The sequence below is a fragment of the Eublepharis macularius genome, chromosome 2 (assembly GCF_028583425.1).
Source record: "Eublepharis macularius isolate TG4126 chromosome 2, MPM_Emac_v1.0, whole genome shotgun sequence".
In the NCBI taxonomy this organism is placed as follows: Eukaryota; Metazoa; Chordata; class Lepidosauria; order Squamata; family Eublepharidae; genus Eublepharis; species Eublepharis macularius.
This window is the reverse complement of record NC_072791.1, coordinates 98,548,706-98,565,804: the sequence shown is the minus strand read 5'-3', so window position 1 is coordinate 98,565,804 and position 17,099 is coordinate 98,548,706.

Below are 17,099 nucleotides of genomic sequence, written 5' to 3'. Positions count from 1 at the left end.
CTTCTAAAGGACTTTAAAAAAAGTAATTAATCATAATTTGCATAACCTCTGACACAATTCAAGCTTTCGGTCCTCAACTCTTTATAAGCCTTTCAGAGACTGTTCCAGCACATTATTTTTTCTATTTTTAAGTAAATTACAAACAGAGCCTACCAATAGCAAATAAACCCATCTATAGTTCATAAATACCAACCTAGCTAATGCAAGCTGACACAGCATTTGTACATCCTTTTTCTAAAAAGTAACACAAATTACATTCAGGAATATACGCCTTCTATAGAGCTCATGTCTTATGCTCCCATTGTAGAACTCCTGCACACACTTCATTAAGTATATATGATGTAAAGATAGTTTCATATGTTTTCTCTGGCACTATGAATATCACTAATTTCCTCTACTGATGCCTGCTTTGCTCCAATTATGGTGGATTGACTATTAGATGGTGACTGAACAGCAGTCTTTATGGTAAAAAATGGCTAAACTATATTGAAATTATTTCATTTCAACTGTATCAAAATATGTAAGACCAGGTCTTTTTTTCTGCCAGAACGCACTGGAAAGGCATTCCGGCAGCTCTGCAAAGTAGTCAAGTATTCAGGTGGCTCTGACCAGCTTGCAAGGGAAAGCTCTTTAAACCCTGCTCTTCAGCTGATCAGGGGAAGTCCCCCCCCCACCAACTGAAGAGCGGGGGCTAAAAGAACTCCTTTCTGCTTGGCAAGCTGTGGGAAAGGAGCTCTTTAATCCCCGCTCTTCAGCTGGTTGGGGGAAGCCCCAAACAGGTTTTAAACTTCAGCTGAGAGGATGTGGATTCCCCCCCTCAGCTGAAGCCTTCCTTCCTTCCTCCCTCCCTCCTTCCCTTTCTCTTTCCTTCTTTCCTTCCATGTCTTTCCTTCTTTCCCTTCCTTCCTCCATCTCCTCCTTTCTCTTTGCATGTATTTCCTCCTTTCTTTCTCTTCCTTTCTCCTGTGGGGGGTACTCATACCGTGCATGATGACATCACATCCAGGAAGTGACATCATAGTGCGGTCCCAGGACTGTTCATGCGCTTTGCACGTGGATGTAGTGACAGAGGTGCCACCTCTTGCCAGGAGTTGCCCCGGGTGAAAGTTTGCCCACCTCTTTCCCCTGAAAAAAAGCCCTGGGACTGCACATAAGCCCTAATTTTACAGGATTTACAACTGAGGTTATGTTTTATTTGGAATTAGGTTCCTATTATAGAATTGTATTGAGAACTGTAGCTGATTCCATGCCAAGCAGCCATTATGTCTATTCTTTACATTTCATCTTTTGTAAAATTTGGTGTAATGTGGACATTTCTGTTTGAATAATTTCTTTTCATACTGAGTATGGCATCTGCGAATTCAAGTTCATTGTATCATGTTATCAGGTGGAAAGTTCATTGAATCATCTTTTCGATATAGTGCTACATAGAATTTCATTGGATCGTCTTATCTACATAGAAAAATAATGTGTCAGCCTGCCCACACTTAGGCAGAGAAGAGGGAAAAACTGTTGTGTGTCTTAAGCCTCTGTTTATTTTTTCCAAGAATGCCTAACGAATAAGAAAAAATAGACCCAGTTTGGTGTAGTGGTTAAGAGCACGGGACTCTAATCTGGAGAGCCGGGTTTGATTCCCCACTCCTCCGCTTGAAGCCAGCTGGGTGACTGGGCTAGTCACGGCTCTCTGGAGCTCTCTCAGCCCCACCCACCTCACAGGGTGTTTTGTTGTGGGGATAATAATGGCATACTTTGTAAACCGCTCTGAGTGGGCATTAAGTTGTCCTGAAGGACAGTATATTAATTGAATGTTGTTGTTATTATTAAAAGATGGAAAACGTGTGTTACGCAGTAGTGAAGTAAGCCATTTAACTGTAGATATAAAACAGAGCAGAAGGTGCTGTTTTGGCGTTCTACAAATGTTAGATTCATTAAAGCCAAAAATCATTTATAGCAATACAACACTTACCTACTATTTTTTCTGCCAATTAAAAACCAACATTTAACTATTTGGTAACTGTCCAAAGAACAAACAAAATAAAAGACAAAAAATAAAAAGGTGGGATTAGTTTTGTACTCAATCTGTCACAGAGGAATAAAGAGAAAAAAAATCCCTAAAAGATTATGGACCATAAAACAAAAACTATTTCCTTTGCTGGTCAAAGGAGCCTATAAAGAGTTAAAGCAGCAAGACTACTCAAGCACCAACAGTGGCCTGCTTATCTGTTCACTGTGTGTCCTGGTCCTACAGGTCACTGCTGTGTAAAATTCTTCTACTATCACCAAGCCAATATCCATCATCACTGCAGCTGTACTCTATAGCAGTCAGAATGAACAAAATGATTAAGCTAAGACAGAGTATAAAAAATATGCAAATTTTTAACTAAATATAAAGGTAAAGGTAAAGGTAGTCCCCTGTGCAACCACCAAGTCATTACTGACCCATGGGGGGATGTCACATCATGACGTTTTCTTGGCAGACTTTTACCGGGTGATTTGTCATTGCCTTCCCCAGTCATCTACACTTTACCCCCAGGAAATTGGATACTCATTTTACTGACCTCGGAAGGATGGAAGGCTGAGTCAATCTTGAGCCGGCTACCTGAACCCAGCTTCTGCCGGGATCAAACTCAGGTGGTGACTTGTGAGCAGAGCTTGGACTGCAGTACTGCAGCTTACCACTCTGTGCCACGGGGCTCCTCCTACTTTTACCCTAACTAAATATACACTCTACTTATTCCTAAATTTCCTTTATTTATTTAATAATTATAACAAACTGTTGTTCCTCTGATTATTCTAATTTTAACCTATAAAAGGCAAGTTTTCATAGACTGTTTTAGCTTGATTCCTCCTATCTGAACCTGTACACATATTTCAAAAAAATGTAAGTCGAGAAAAATAAATTTATTTATTTATTTATTTATTTAATCACATTTCTAGACTGCCCTCCCCGTCAGACGGGCTCAGGGCGGTTTAACAACAGCTTAAAACAATAAAAACATTATAAAAACATTAAAACATCATATCAAACAATTAAAATTGGCGGGTATAAAATATTAAAATACAGCATTGTCCTGCATGGGTGGTGGAAGGTCTTCAGTGGTATGGCCAGCGAGAGGACAGCCTAGCCCCCACCAAATGCTTGGTGGAACATCTCCGTCTTGCAGGCCTGGCGGAAAGATAACAAATCCTGCCAGGCCCTAGTTTCCTCAGACAGAGTTCCACCAGGTCGGAGCCAGAACTGAGAAGGCCCTGGCTCTGGTAGAGGCCAGGCAGACCTCCCTGGGGCCAGGGACCATCAGCAAGTTCTTAGTAGCTGATCGAAGCAACCTCCGGGGAACATATGGGGAGAGGCGGTCCTGAAGGTATGCTGGGCCCAGTCCGCATAGAGCTTTATAGGTCAACACCAAAACCTTGAACCGGACCCTGTACTCAACTGATAACCAGTGCAGCTGACGGAGGATAGGTGTTATATGAGCCATGATTGGTGCTCTGGCAACCACCTGTGCAGCTGCATTCTGAACCAGCTGCAGTTTCCGGATCAAGCCCAAGGGAAGCCCTGCATAGAGTGAGTTGCAGTAGTCTAATCTGGAGGTGACCGTTGCCTGGATCACTGTTGTAAGGTCATGGGTCGATAGGTAAGGGACAAGTTGTCGAGCCTGTCTTAGATAGAAGAAAGAGGATCTAACAACTGCTGCTACCTGTGCCTCCATAGACAAGGAAGCATCCAGGACCACCCCCAGGCTCCTCACTCTCGACACCGGCGTAAGTGGCGCTCCATCGAGAGCAGGGAGCCGGAGTCCCGCACCCATGGACCCTAGACCCACATGCAGGACCTCCGTCTTCAAGGGATTCAATCTCAGCTGACTCTGCTTCAACCATCCAGTCACAGCTCCGAAGGCACGTTCCAGGACATCTGGGGCAGAGCCAGGCCATCCATCCATCCATCATCAGATCCAGTTGGGTGTCATCTGCGTATTGATGGCACCCAAGTCCGAAACTCCATACCAGCTGGCCGAGGGGGCACATATATACATTAAATAGCAGGGGGGAGAGTATTGCCCCTTGAGGGACACCGCACACCAACTGGTGGCGGGATGACAACTTCTCCCCTAGGGCCACCCTCTGTCCCTGACCGTGGAGAAAAGAGAAAAACAACTGCAGAGCTGTCCCTCGAATCCCCACGTCGGCAAAAGGCTCTTCCTTTTCCTTTCTCAGTTTCCAAAAAAATATTTTGGGTAATGGAAGTTGGAATACTTTAGTCTTCACAGGATTAGACCATGACTTAAAGACAGGATTGGACTAAGTATGAGAAGCTAAGTGGGGGAGTGGAAAATGCTCAGGGAGAGGATTAAGGGTTACGCTGTCATAACACACACTTACGTGGGCATAACCTCCCCTCCACCAGTGGCTGGGCGAAGCACGTTACCACTGCAGGCCACTGGCAGCAGCCACTCTTAGTGGCTGAACAGAGATGTAAGTATGGAACAAACTGCTGCACTGGAACCAGAGGGGCGGGCTGGGGGGGGGGGCACAAGTTAACCAGCTTCCAAGGCTGCTACAGGTCAGGGCAGGCCCCTGCAGCTGCTGAAAGTTACACCAAGAAAAAAGGTGGCATAGCCCATAGGCGCCCATTGAACGTGAAAACTCAGTTCCCCTCTGGTGCCCATCCCTGCAGACCCAGCGGAGAATAGGATGGCAACTACCACAGGGACCAATCCACATGTGCGCCCATGTTGGCTGTGCCCCCCCTTCGTGAACCCAATCAGCTCCCCAAGCATCCTACATAACTTCTGGCTAGGGTGCCAATGAACTCAGGCTCTGCCCGGCAGCCCTATGCCGCGAGGACTTAAAGCGTAAGGCAGGGGTGGGTCTCATGGTGGTGGGACACGAGTGCATGGGGGGGACTTTGAGAAAATCAGAGCGTACTTTCCACTTGCTCAAAGGAAGAAGAGCTATGTCCAGAATGTCTGGCTAACAACTTCCACCCAAGTTCTGTTGGAAGTAATCTGACTCCAGAATCCTGGCTCGGGAAGGGGCGAGGGAGCACTGAAAGGTAAGAAGGAGCTGGGGTGGCGGCTACCCCAGCTCTCTCATTTGTGCCAGCTGGCCCCCTCACCTGCACCCTCCCGAATGCCAGCCTCTGTAAGTGAGGCTTGCCCATGGGGTGGCAGCAGCAGCACCTGCCTGCCACAGAAGCAGTTGCCCAGGGAACTGCACTTGATACAGCCATGGGGGGCGAACTCCAGCTACCCATTTGGGGGCTCTGTTTAGACTCCTTCCGCTGGGGCTCCTCCCAAAAGAGGAGAAAGTGTGGCTGCAGGTGGGGATGACTGGATGTTCGTAACTCCCGATTGATGGCAGGTGCTCAGTCCCTTGAGTATCTTCCTCACAGGATCAGACCATCCTGATGCAGAGTACTTTCTTGCCAGAGGGTCATACATTATCTGGTTGCAGGCTGCGCTTGTGACACTGGAGCTGCCACCACTGCTACCGCTCCCAACAATGGGCACCCTCCCAGAACGTAGCAGACTGGGCTGAGGCTCGGACAGGGCATGGTCCCTTGCCACACATGTGTCTGTTTCCCTTGCAGGCAGGTCACAACTCATCAGGGAGACCAAGGAGTGTGGCTGTACCAGCCCCCGGAGATCCTCCTTGAGTGCCATTCAAGTCCAGCCCAGGGAGTAGTTCCCCAACGCAGCGCGCATTTCAACCTCACTCCTGTGAGGGCAAGACAAAGAACGGATTTTGCAGCTCTGACTGCAGCGCAAGCTGCCTATGCTCCCTTTCTAGCCGGAGGGACATTGGCAAGACACATGTCTAGAGAACCTCTTCACCTTTTCCAGTTTAATAAAATACGTGTTGAAAAACAACAAACCGCCTGTCTGTTTGCTTCCCTGTTGATGACAGTAGTTCCCCCCCAGCTCCCCGTAGGGATGTCTTTTCACACATTCCGGCAAATGATTCCTGGGTCAGAGCTGGGTTGGATGGGGTGGGCTGTGTTGCCAGAAGGAGCAGGTGTCCTGTGGTGCCTTGTGGCCCCATCCAGCTTTCCTGTCCCCTCGCCCTCCTCAATGTAACTGCAGGCAGTGGGGTGGAAATTGTAGTGTGGCCTGTCTATATCTAGTGGGGTGGGGTGGGGTCACCACTGAGGACTCTCATTCTCTGACAGACAGAGCTGCTGGCATCTGATAACCCAGGCAGATGGCTGCTGCATGCGGAGAAAGGGGAGGTTTGCTGCCAGGAGTTGAGGGGTGTGGAGTAACATCTTGGGATCTCTGGGGCTCCTCCTCCAGGAGGATGGACCACCCTCCTTTTTGCTGTTTGTGGAGGCAGGGATGGGACTTGAGTAATCTGGCACGGGGGTAGACAATGGCCCCCAGAGCAGTTTGTTAGGTCCCGCAGCCCGTCATTTCACTCGGGGGGGGGGCGTCATTCCAGGACTGGAGCATGGTTCTTGAGATCCAACCCATGTTCTCCTCACATCTTTGTGATGTAGTGATGTGTGCAAATGGAGACACTGCCAGTCCGTGGGCATTAGTCATACCCACCACATCCAATGGGCCTTCTGGCTTCTTGCATGGTTTCCAATGGCCATTCCTGTCACTCATTAAGGAACCTGCCTCTCCAGGACCTGGGGGCTCATCCCAAGTTCTGCAGACTGTGAGTGCAGACGGCAGTGAGTGCAGCCCTCATCAGGTCCTGCTGCCTTTCTGGGCTGTTTTCAGGAGGCGTTTGATGTTCCCTGGGGCAGCAGTGGTGGCAGTGGTGGAGTTTGCAAGTGGAATTTCTGTCACCAGTCTGCCCCTTGTTGGGAATGGGGTTGGAAGAGCAGGTGGGTGAACACCTCATCTGCACCGTCAGTGTCCCACCCCTGGGGCATGGCTCCTCTCAAGGCAAGCATCTCTGTGGGGGTGCAGCAAGTCCAATTGTGGGGATTTCTCCCTGTGGGGTAGCAGCATGGCAGCTGGGGATGGAAAACGTGGCCCGGGACTGCCTACCCCTTCCCCTGCCACTCACAGTGCTGTGAACTGCTGCCACCCTGCAACTGGTTGATCCTGGTGGCGTTGGCTGGGCAATGATGGCACATTCACTCCTGGCTGTGACTTCCTGGACTCGGCTGGCTGGCCCAGCTCTCCCACAAAAGTCCTTAGGAAGCAGACAAATGGCGCTGCATTTATACTGACATGCAGACACTGGCACCAGAGGGGACCTTAGGATTGGACTGTAAAAGTGGTACTCTGGCAAAAGCCCTTTTCACATAACATTCCTGAGATTTACAATGCAATCCTAAACGGAATTATACTCTCCTATGTCCATACGGATGCCAGGCCCAGCATGGCAACCAAAGGGAGACCAGTTGCAGCATGGACATGGTGGGCAGCCACGAGCGATGGCATAATGTCACTGCCCAAAAAACACAGAAAGTTACCCAAGGAGCTTCCACAGTAGAATGGTGATTCAAACCTGGCTTTCCCAGGATCCTGATTCAACATTCTATCTACTATTTCCAACCAGCTCTCAACAACTATCCTATATTATTTATTATTTATTAATTTATATTTATTCATTTTATTTATTCAACTTCTATACCACCTCTCCACCATACTTTGTGCTCGAGAGGGTTTACAAAATAGATATTCAATACAATATTAAAATGATATAAATACAAACAATAGAATTGATAATGAAACATTAAAATATAAATACAAACATTAAAAACCAGTAACACAATATAATAAGAATACAAATATACAAATAACCCACACATCCCAAAGAACAACGCCATCACTATAGTCTACTCATGCCCATTGTCTACAATAAATAAATATGTTTGACCAGCATTGACCAACTGACCAGCATTCTTGTCAATTGTCTTGAGGACCAACTGACCAGCATTCTTGTCAATTGTCTTGAGAACCAATGTGGTGTAGTGGTTAGCATGTGGCACTAGGATCTGGTGACCCAGGGTCAAATGCTCAGTCTGCCATTTAAGCTTGCTGGGTGATCTTGAACCGGTTACACACTCTCAACCTAACCTACCTCACAGAGAGGTAGGAGAATGGTGGAGGGGGGAATGTAAGCCCCTTTGGGGAAGAAAGGTAGGCTATAAATAAAGTAAATAAATAATTTGTTCTTGGTTTTATTTTGTTCTTGGTTTTATTTTGTTCCTTAAAGTACCTACTCTAATCTTTATACATTTCCCACGTAGTATATTGTTATGTACTTGACAGAGTCTTCAAGTTTTGATTTAGTCAATCATGAAATGGCACAACTGTATCCATACAATTCTTATTACATTTCATATAACATCTGGAAAGAAAAAAATGTGTGTCTGTGAGTAGGACAGACAGACCTTGAGATAGGATTGGAAAGTAGCCATGGTTTTGGATCACGAAGCAGCCAGATATAGTCTCCGATAAAAAGAAATTAACAGACAAAATTGGTAAGATACCTTTTGAATACATTCAGGGTTACTGTGGTCAAATTTACTCTTTAAAAAATTGTGGTGGGGGAACAGGACAATCACTAGGAAAAAAGACAGTGCAGGACATCTATTTAGAAAAATTGCACAAAAGCCTGTGCATCTTTAATGAGCTACAAGATAAACTTTTTCTGAAACAACCACAAAGTCACATTTGCTCAGCCTAAACTACCTCACAGGGTTTGTGGGAAATAATGGAGAAGGCGAGATGTTCTAAACTGCTTTGGGTCCCCACTGGGCAGAAAAGCAGGATACAAATACATAAATACAAATACAATGAAATAAAGCCACAATATTTCCAGTTTTCTCTGTCTCTGTCTCTCTCACATACACACACACTCTATTCCACATGCTACCACTTACCACTTTTCTGTATCAATCTTATTAACTGTAACAACTTTATTAATTTACTATATTCTCAAACTGTTAAAATTATATATTAGGAACAAATGTGTAGAATACTGAAAAATACAAAATCTATGGTACTCCAATGTTAAAACACCCTTTTTTAATTTTAAGCTTAGGAAATTCATAGCTCTTGAGCTGCATCCAGCTATGTTGCTCTTGTGCACCTCAAATGTACCCCACAGCACTGGACCTAATGGAGAATCTAATTAAATGTGCTGGACTGCCCATGAGAAAAAAAACATGTAGACTGAATGTGGTTGCACATCCTCTCTGATAGGCCCTAGATCAAACAGCGTATACAATGCAAGGAGTGCTTTCAGCAACTTGCTTCTATTTGTTCAACTTTTGAATCTCTGGATGTTTACTGCATCTGTTTCATGACTTTGATCCACAACTGCTACCCAAATAGTTGGTCGCATAATTAGTTGGGTGAATTAGCTTTAAAGGAGACAAGCGAGAGAAGGGTAACTGGGACTCTCCCCCTATGTTTATGGGAATTATTCCCTTACAGAACTCTCAAATAAGCCAAGCAGATGTTCAACCAGAAAGGTTTTTTATTAAAAGAGAAATAAAAGGGCAAACATTCAGAAATCACATATGGTGCACATACAAGGCGAACTAAATAGAAGAGTCCAATAGCACCTTTAAGACTAACAAACTTTACTGTAGCATAAGCTTTCGAGAACTACAGTTCTCTTCATCGGATGTATGGAGGGTACGAAGAAACTGGTCAGATATATATAGGTGGTGAGGGGAGGGGGGAGTAGATGCAATCAGTAGCTTCTGATAATGGGATCAGTTTGCTTCTGATAATGAAATCAGTTACTTCTGATAATGGGATAATCATTCATAGTCTCTATTCAATCCAAGTCTGACTGAGTCAAATTTGCATACAATGCGATTCACCCTGCCACTGCGTAGCAGCTTGGCAGGGAGTCGTCCTTTGCAGCCCCGCCCGGAGGAATGGAGGCAGGCTCCCTTCCTGGGCATCCGGGGCTTTGGCCAGGGGGCAGAGCCAAGTGCCATTTTCTGGCGGCTCCGCTTTCCCCTGGCCGCAGTTTGCAAAGTGCTCGGCCCACCCACCCCTCCCTGTTTTTAGTGCAGGAATAGCTGGCTGCTGTTCCAGAGCCAGGTAGGAATTTTTTACCTTTTTCCCAGATTGGCTGTGGGAAAAGGGGTTTTTTCACCTACCTTGCACTAATGGCAGTGTTTGAGGCGTTTTGAGGTGGTGCTGTTTGGTTCTGTCATCGGCAGGAGATTTTGGGAATAGGGCGCGGGCCGGTGAGCACCCAGTGGTGCTTCCCCATGGGTGGGGAACAGGGTCTGCCATTTAGTGCAGTATGCTTGTTGACAGCTACCGTAGCACTGGCAGAAGCCTGCGGGGATCCCCAAACACAAGGCCTTCTCTCATGCTGTATGGCTGGGGCGTTAGGTGCTTGATGAGGGGATCCATTGCCTGGCTGGCCGGGTTGCAGCCATTCAAGGAATGGCCTACACTCGGGGCTTTGGGGCTCGCCCAGGCAGGTCAAGGCAGAGGTCCGAAGTTGACCCCGTGGCTTGGCCTGTACTGCTTAGTTGGCCCTTGCCTTGTTTATGTTATGGTCATTTTAATAAATGGCCCTTTAATTCCAAGCCTGTGTCTGTCTCTTTATTCCGGCTGGGGTTGCAAATTCCAATTCAGCAGCTAACAATTGGATTTTGTTTTTGAAAGGTTTCTGTTGAACTATGGTGACCTTTAAGTCCTTGATGGAATGCCCTGGTAGATTGAAGTGTTCTCCCACTGGTTTCTGGATGTTGCCATTTTTAATGTCAGATTTGTGTCCATTTATTCTTTTGCGGAGAGGTTGGCTGTTTTGTCCAATGTACAGAGCAGATGGACATTGTTGGCACATGAGGGCATATATCATGTTGGAAGATGAGCAGCTGTAAGAGCCAGAGATAGTGTAGTTGACGCCATTGGGTCCTGTAATCGTATTTCCTGGGTAGATATGAGGGCAGAGTTGGCATCTGAGTCTGTTGCAGTGTCTGGTACCTGTGTTGGTGATTCTGCTAGCTGATTCATGGTTGTTAGTGAGAAGTCGTTTAAGGTTGGGGGCTATCTGTAGGCAAGGAGAGGTCTTCCACCCAGGGCTTGTGAGAGAGAGGCATTGTTTTTCAGGATGGGTTGTAGATCACTGATGATATGTTGGATGGATTTGAGCTGGGAACTGTAGGTGACAACCAGTGGTGTTGTTAGTTCCTTTAGGTTTGTCCTGGAGCAGGCTGTTTCTGGGTTCTAGTCTGGCCCTATCAATTTGTTTCCTAACTTCATTTGGTGGGTACTTTAGCCCCAAAAATGCTTGTTGTAAATCTCTTTAGTGGGAGCCCTGATCAAGAGCATTGGAGCAGATACGATTGTAATGTAAGGCTTGGCTGTAGACAATCGATCGAGTGGTATGTTTAGGGTGGTAGCTGGAGGCACGTAGATATGACTATCAGTCGGTGGGTTTCCAGTATAAGGTGGTATTTATCTCTCCATTATGTAGTTGTACAGTGGTATCCAGGAAGTGTACCTGTTGTGTAGAGTGGTCCAGGCTCAGGTTGATAGTAGGGTGAAAGTTGTTAAAGTCCCGATGAAATCTCTCAAGGGCTTCCTTCCCATGAGTCCAAATGATGAAGATGTCATCCAAGAATCTTAAGTACAGGAGTGGTTTCAGTGGATGGGAGCTGAGGAAGAGTTGCTCCAAGTCTGCCATGAATATGTTAGCATATTGTGGTGCCATGTGTGTGCCCATGGCTGTGCCATTGACCTGTACATATAAGCTTTCACCAAATCTGAAGTAATTGTGAGTGAGTACAAAGTGGCAAAGTTCAGTGGCAAGGTGTGCTGTGGTTTTGTCTGGGATCCCTTTTCTATTTTGCTACTACAGACAAACATAGCTAACTCCTCTGGATCTAAGGATAACTAAGAAAATCAGGGAGGAAAGGGGGAGAAAGCAGTTTCAGGAAAGGCAATATTTACCAGACTTGATTTGGGTCATGGAAGCAGCAAAACGACCAGCATTTCACGAGAAGAAGCCCAATAAGGACAATAAGTTTGGAGAGGTTTGATGAGTCCTATCTGAGGTGGACTTTAGGTGAAAAAGTGTTGATTACCCTTTCAGTACCAGATGGGAAAAACTACTAGGTTTGCTGAATAGCTTGACCAGGGTAAGTGGGTTTGCGGAAGTAAGATCGAGCATTGATAAGTCAGGAGTTTCTTGGGAGACCTTATTGTCCTACATCCAGAGAAGTTAGCAATGTTAGTCTGTAGTCACAAAATAGTAAAGAGTCCAGTAGCACCTTTAAGACTAACCAACTTTATAGCAGTATAAGCTTTCAAGAACCACAGTCTCGAAAGCAGTTCTTGCATCTGACAAAAAGAACTGTGGTTCTCGAAAGCTTATGCTACTATAACGTTGGTTAGTCTTAAAGGTGCTACTGAACTCGTTACTTATTGTCCTAAGTTATGCTTCTCTCTTCTTTCCAGGCTCCAGCCTGCCTGGCATCTGCTCTGGGCCAGGTAGTGCTTTGAGCTTATGATATGTGGGGGGGGGGGATTATGATATTCCATCTATAAACTGTCTTCATATCAGTGAGGAGGGGTCTGAATGCTAACATGCATATAATATTTATCCACCTGGTATTGATCAATTACTGGGTTCATTTAAGGTATTGATCTTCACCTTCATAGTGTCAGACCCAAATATCTGCAGGACCACACCACCTACTATGCTCTGCCATGTGATCTTCACTTGTCTAAGTAAAGCCTTCTGAGGGTGTCACTGTATTAATGGATAAGCTCAGCATATGTGCATTCTCTGTTGTGGCTTACGCTTTGTGGTATGGCCTGCCTGAAGGTGTCAGAAAGGCCCCACACTTCTATTATTTTGACAGATGTACAAAAGGAAGGTATTTTTATAAAGGGATTAGAATTGCAATGTAATGGAACAGTCCAAGAGGGCACCTTTATAAGGGAATAGAACTGTAGTATATTGTGATGTATATTGTATGTATCACCTTGCTTTTACTGCATGGTCTTCTACCTTTGTAATCTACTTTCTGCATTCTGGTATGCCATGCATTAGGCAATTTTTGATTGCATTGTTTTCTATAACCTGAGTCCTATTGCATTGTTTATTGACTATCTTATGCTATCTGACTGAATTGCTTTTTATATTTTGTGATCTACCTTGGGTCTCAGTAAGACAGACAGGCTATAAATGAAATAAACAAAGAAACACATAAGAAGATAAATTATTACTATATCACAGTGACTTTGTACCTCAGTTGTTGAATGGGCACTGATATTGTACATTTCCCCATGAATTAACCAGTTTGGTGTAGTGGTTAAGAGCGCAGGAACTCTAATCTGGAGAACCAGGTTTGATTCCCCACTCCTCCACTGGAAGCCAGCTCCTAGGAGCTCACTCAGCGCCACCCACCTCACAGGATATTTGTTGTGGAGATAATAATGGCATACTTTGTAAACTGCTCTGAATATTGTCCTGAAGGGTGGTATATAAATTAAATGTTGTCGTTGTTGTAAAATGCTGGTCATGCAGGTCGGTATTGCATGCTGTCCATTTTAAAAGTATGATTGCCAGATTTCTTTAATAATGGTGCCAAAGCCAATAGCCACCACAAAAGTCATTTACTATGCTGTCAACTTACTATTCCACTATTGGGCCCCTTCACATACTACATTTCTTAAATATATAGTTAAAATGTTTTTAATGTAAACATGACTAATATAAGTGACTGGCTCCAGGTCCCTGTTGCTTGGTCTCATCTTTTATAGTCTGTGAAAGACCCTGTCAAACTCTACTTTCAAATAAACCTAAAACAAGCATGTCTGTATCTGACAACAGTGGAGGAGGACAAAGCTCTTGTTTAAGCATATTACCTTTCTCAGTTGCCCTCTCAGGAAGAGTTAGGCTTGTATCCATATCCATATTGTGTTCCTTGTGATAGTTGTGGTTGTAAGCTCCCAGTACAAAATGCAAAGGATTAATCAAGTGAGACTTATCAGGGCCAAAACATTTTCACATCAAAGACAGCCAATCTCAGCAAACTCTGTTGGAAGTAACACCTAACCTCTATCTGATACTCACACCATACTGAGAGAATAGTGAAGGAGCTGACCAGTCACAGTAACTGGGGTAAAATGAGCCTTAAGCAAAAGAAAGAAAGAAAGAAAGAAAGAAAGAAAGAAAGAAAGAAAGAAAGAAAGAAAGAAAGAAAGAAAGAAAGAAAGAAAGAAAGAAAGAAAGAAAGAAAGAAAGAAAGAAAGAAAGAAAGAAAGAAAGAAAGAAAGAAAGAAAGAAAGAAAACAACATATATGTAAATATGCAAGAACACAATTTCCACATTTTATAACCTCCACCAAAATGAATAGGAAAAGCATCACAGCACAGTACTCTTGCACATTTCTTCTTTGCCTCAAAAGGTCTTGCACAGAAAATGATCTTGGTAGACCTTACCCTAAATTAACTGTGAACATTAAAATCTGAGCCCCCCCCCCCATTTTAATGTTGGCTCGATAATTGCAGTAAGGCATGGCTGAGCACACAGCAGGGATGATGAATGCACTGAAGGATGTGTTTCTATGCACACCTGAGGTAGGCCTCAATCAGCATGTCTCCAATGTAACTACGTTTAATTAGTAGGAACAATTTACTTCTTATCACTCCCAGTGCTGCTTTTTCATGCTGCCTTGCCCTGAGATTTCGAGGGCTAAGTTTTATTTTCAGCTCAAATTAAAGACTGCCGAAATCTGTCACTCTTTCTTGCCTGCCTGCACAAGAAGACATTTCTCTCAATGGGAGGGAAAATGAAAATAGGCTTGGTTGCCTAGAAACCTGATTATTATCTTGTAAGATGGAACTCCTGGCCTGTTGATTCACTAACCCTGAAGTACAACTAGGATGCAGGCTTGATACCAACTGCTCTCCCTCTACTACTTGCAGGGGTATCTGCTAGACACTAAGGGGGTCATAAGAAGACACAATTTAAAGCCAAATATGAAAATCCTACAATACGTTAAAAAAGGATCAGACTTTTCTTCATCCTAAGAACGTATCGTGTTCATTCTTGCAGCCCTATTACACAGAGACCTCTCAGTGAGCCTTGCTACTGACCAGCAATACAGTCCAAAGTTTAAATGTCTGGATGGAAGATACCCAGGTGCAGCTACCTATTCAATTTATAAATGTTGCTGAGATTGCTTTGGAAAGTTTCTACTTTTTGCCTGTTGTGAAGAATAGGGACAATGAAAAAAGCAAATAGTGTAATGTATCCACCCCCCACCCCACCCCCCCAGGACTGAGAACTGGATGCACAGGGATGGAGAATTGAAAACAAAAATTTCAAGTATGTTCATGATACACACTTCCACTACATCAGTGAAACTATTCACAAGACATAATACAACAAGCATGGTCATTTTTGTAAGTGGCTCACACATTCACTGATTTGTTTGCAAAAACAACAAAAAGGGTGCTTTTCCACAAAAAAATAAAAGGACCATAGAAACAGTAGTAAAATTTACTTCATGGGCACTAAAACATCATGTCCAAGTTCTGAAACTATCTTGACAGATTGGATTTTGAGGGCCTCAATCTAATTTTTACAGTAGATGTATGATTTTTAGTTTATTTAACAGTATCATCTTTTATCATGTGAACATTTTTGTGATTCTTGTATTGTTTTTGTATGAGTATTGTAATTTTTTGAATATCTGTATCAGGCAACCAGCTTGAGAATTTCTAATATGCCATTGTGCTTCATTAAACAAAAATATAATATAGCCGCAAGAAAAAGTTAGATAATTGAACAATCAAGATCCAGAAAGACTTAAGTTAAAGGGCTATTATGTCTAAAAATGTTTTCAAAAGTATTATAAAATACCTGAAACGAAAGGGCAAGATGCGCTTGATAGGGAAGAGTGAATACAGCTCTAGCCTTGACATTGAAAAAATGGCATAAAGTCCAATCTGCTTATTTGTGTAAATTTGATCCAGAGCCACAATATCTGATCATTAGGAGATTCTACAGATGGCCTCCCTAATGCCCCTAACCCAAACTGCTTAGGAATCTAAAGGCCAAAACTACCAACTTGAATTTATATCAGAAAGAAATAGGGGACATTTTTTTCAGTATCCGCGAGATGTTCTTACCCACTTGTGCTAAATTTCTAGCAACAACGTTTTGTACAAGGAAGTTTCTGAATTGTACATCATGGACCAAAAATACTTTTGAGATTGCAGACGCAATTTTTCAAAGCATAACCCTCACTGAAGACAAGTCTTTTCCCTTTCACCTGTTCTACAGTGCATTCTATCAACATCATTTCTGCTTAAGCTGGGTTGAGCTTAAGTTTATTCACCATCATTTTTCTATGGACTTTCTACTGGCAAACTTCCCTCAGAAACATCCTCCTTTCCACTATCTCAAGTCTTTTCCATTTCTTCTACCTGAATTATCCATAATCATTACACCCTAATCTTAGAATTCTTTCCAACTTTACCTTTATTGGCACAAGAATCTTTGCAGGGAAACTCTCTCGTGCACAACAGCACCATCAGTTTACGGAGGATGCACTATTTGAATAGGGAAAATCTTTCCCATGCCAACAGAGCTCTAGTTCCCAGGAGAAGCGATGCTGCTCGTGGTATCCTCCTTCCCATGTGGAAGTAGGAGGGCGTGGGAAGGGCCAGGTGTCTGATATTTGGGGAAAGTTTCCCCCATAAATTGCACATTACCACCAGCTTCCTCTCTGCTCCTAACTCCCCCCATCAAGCCTTTTTCTCTATGAGCTTGTCCATCACAGCTGCTGGGCTCTGTGCCTACCTAGCTTGTGTGGCAGTGGCAATCCCTTCCTGGGCCCAAAGTGACTTACCCTGTCAGCAGCCCTACTATCACTAGACCTGTCCCCACTCCATAAAGAAGAAAGGAAGGGAGCAGAAAGCTCCCCATCCACCCAGCTTGCAGACTGGCAAGGGCCAGGCTCCTTCTTCCCTCCCAACTCAGGCACAGCAGTTTGGATTGAGCAGCAATTTGACTCATGATGCTCCCAGGTTTGTGTACTCTTCTTGGCAGTGGCAGCTTTGCTCCCTATATGTCTGCTCTGGCAGCTCTGTGTGTGCGAACCCCAACCTACCACCTTTTTTCTCTTTCTCTGGTTGAGTGG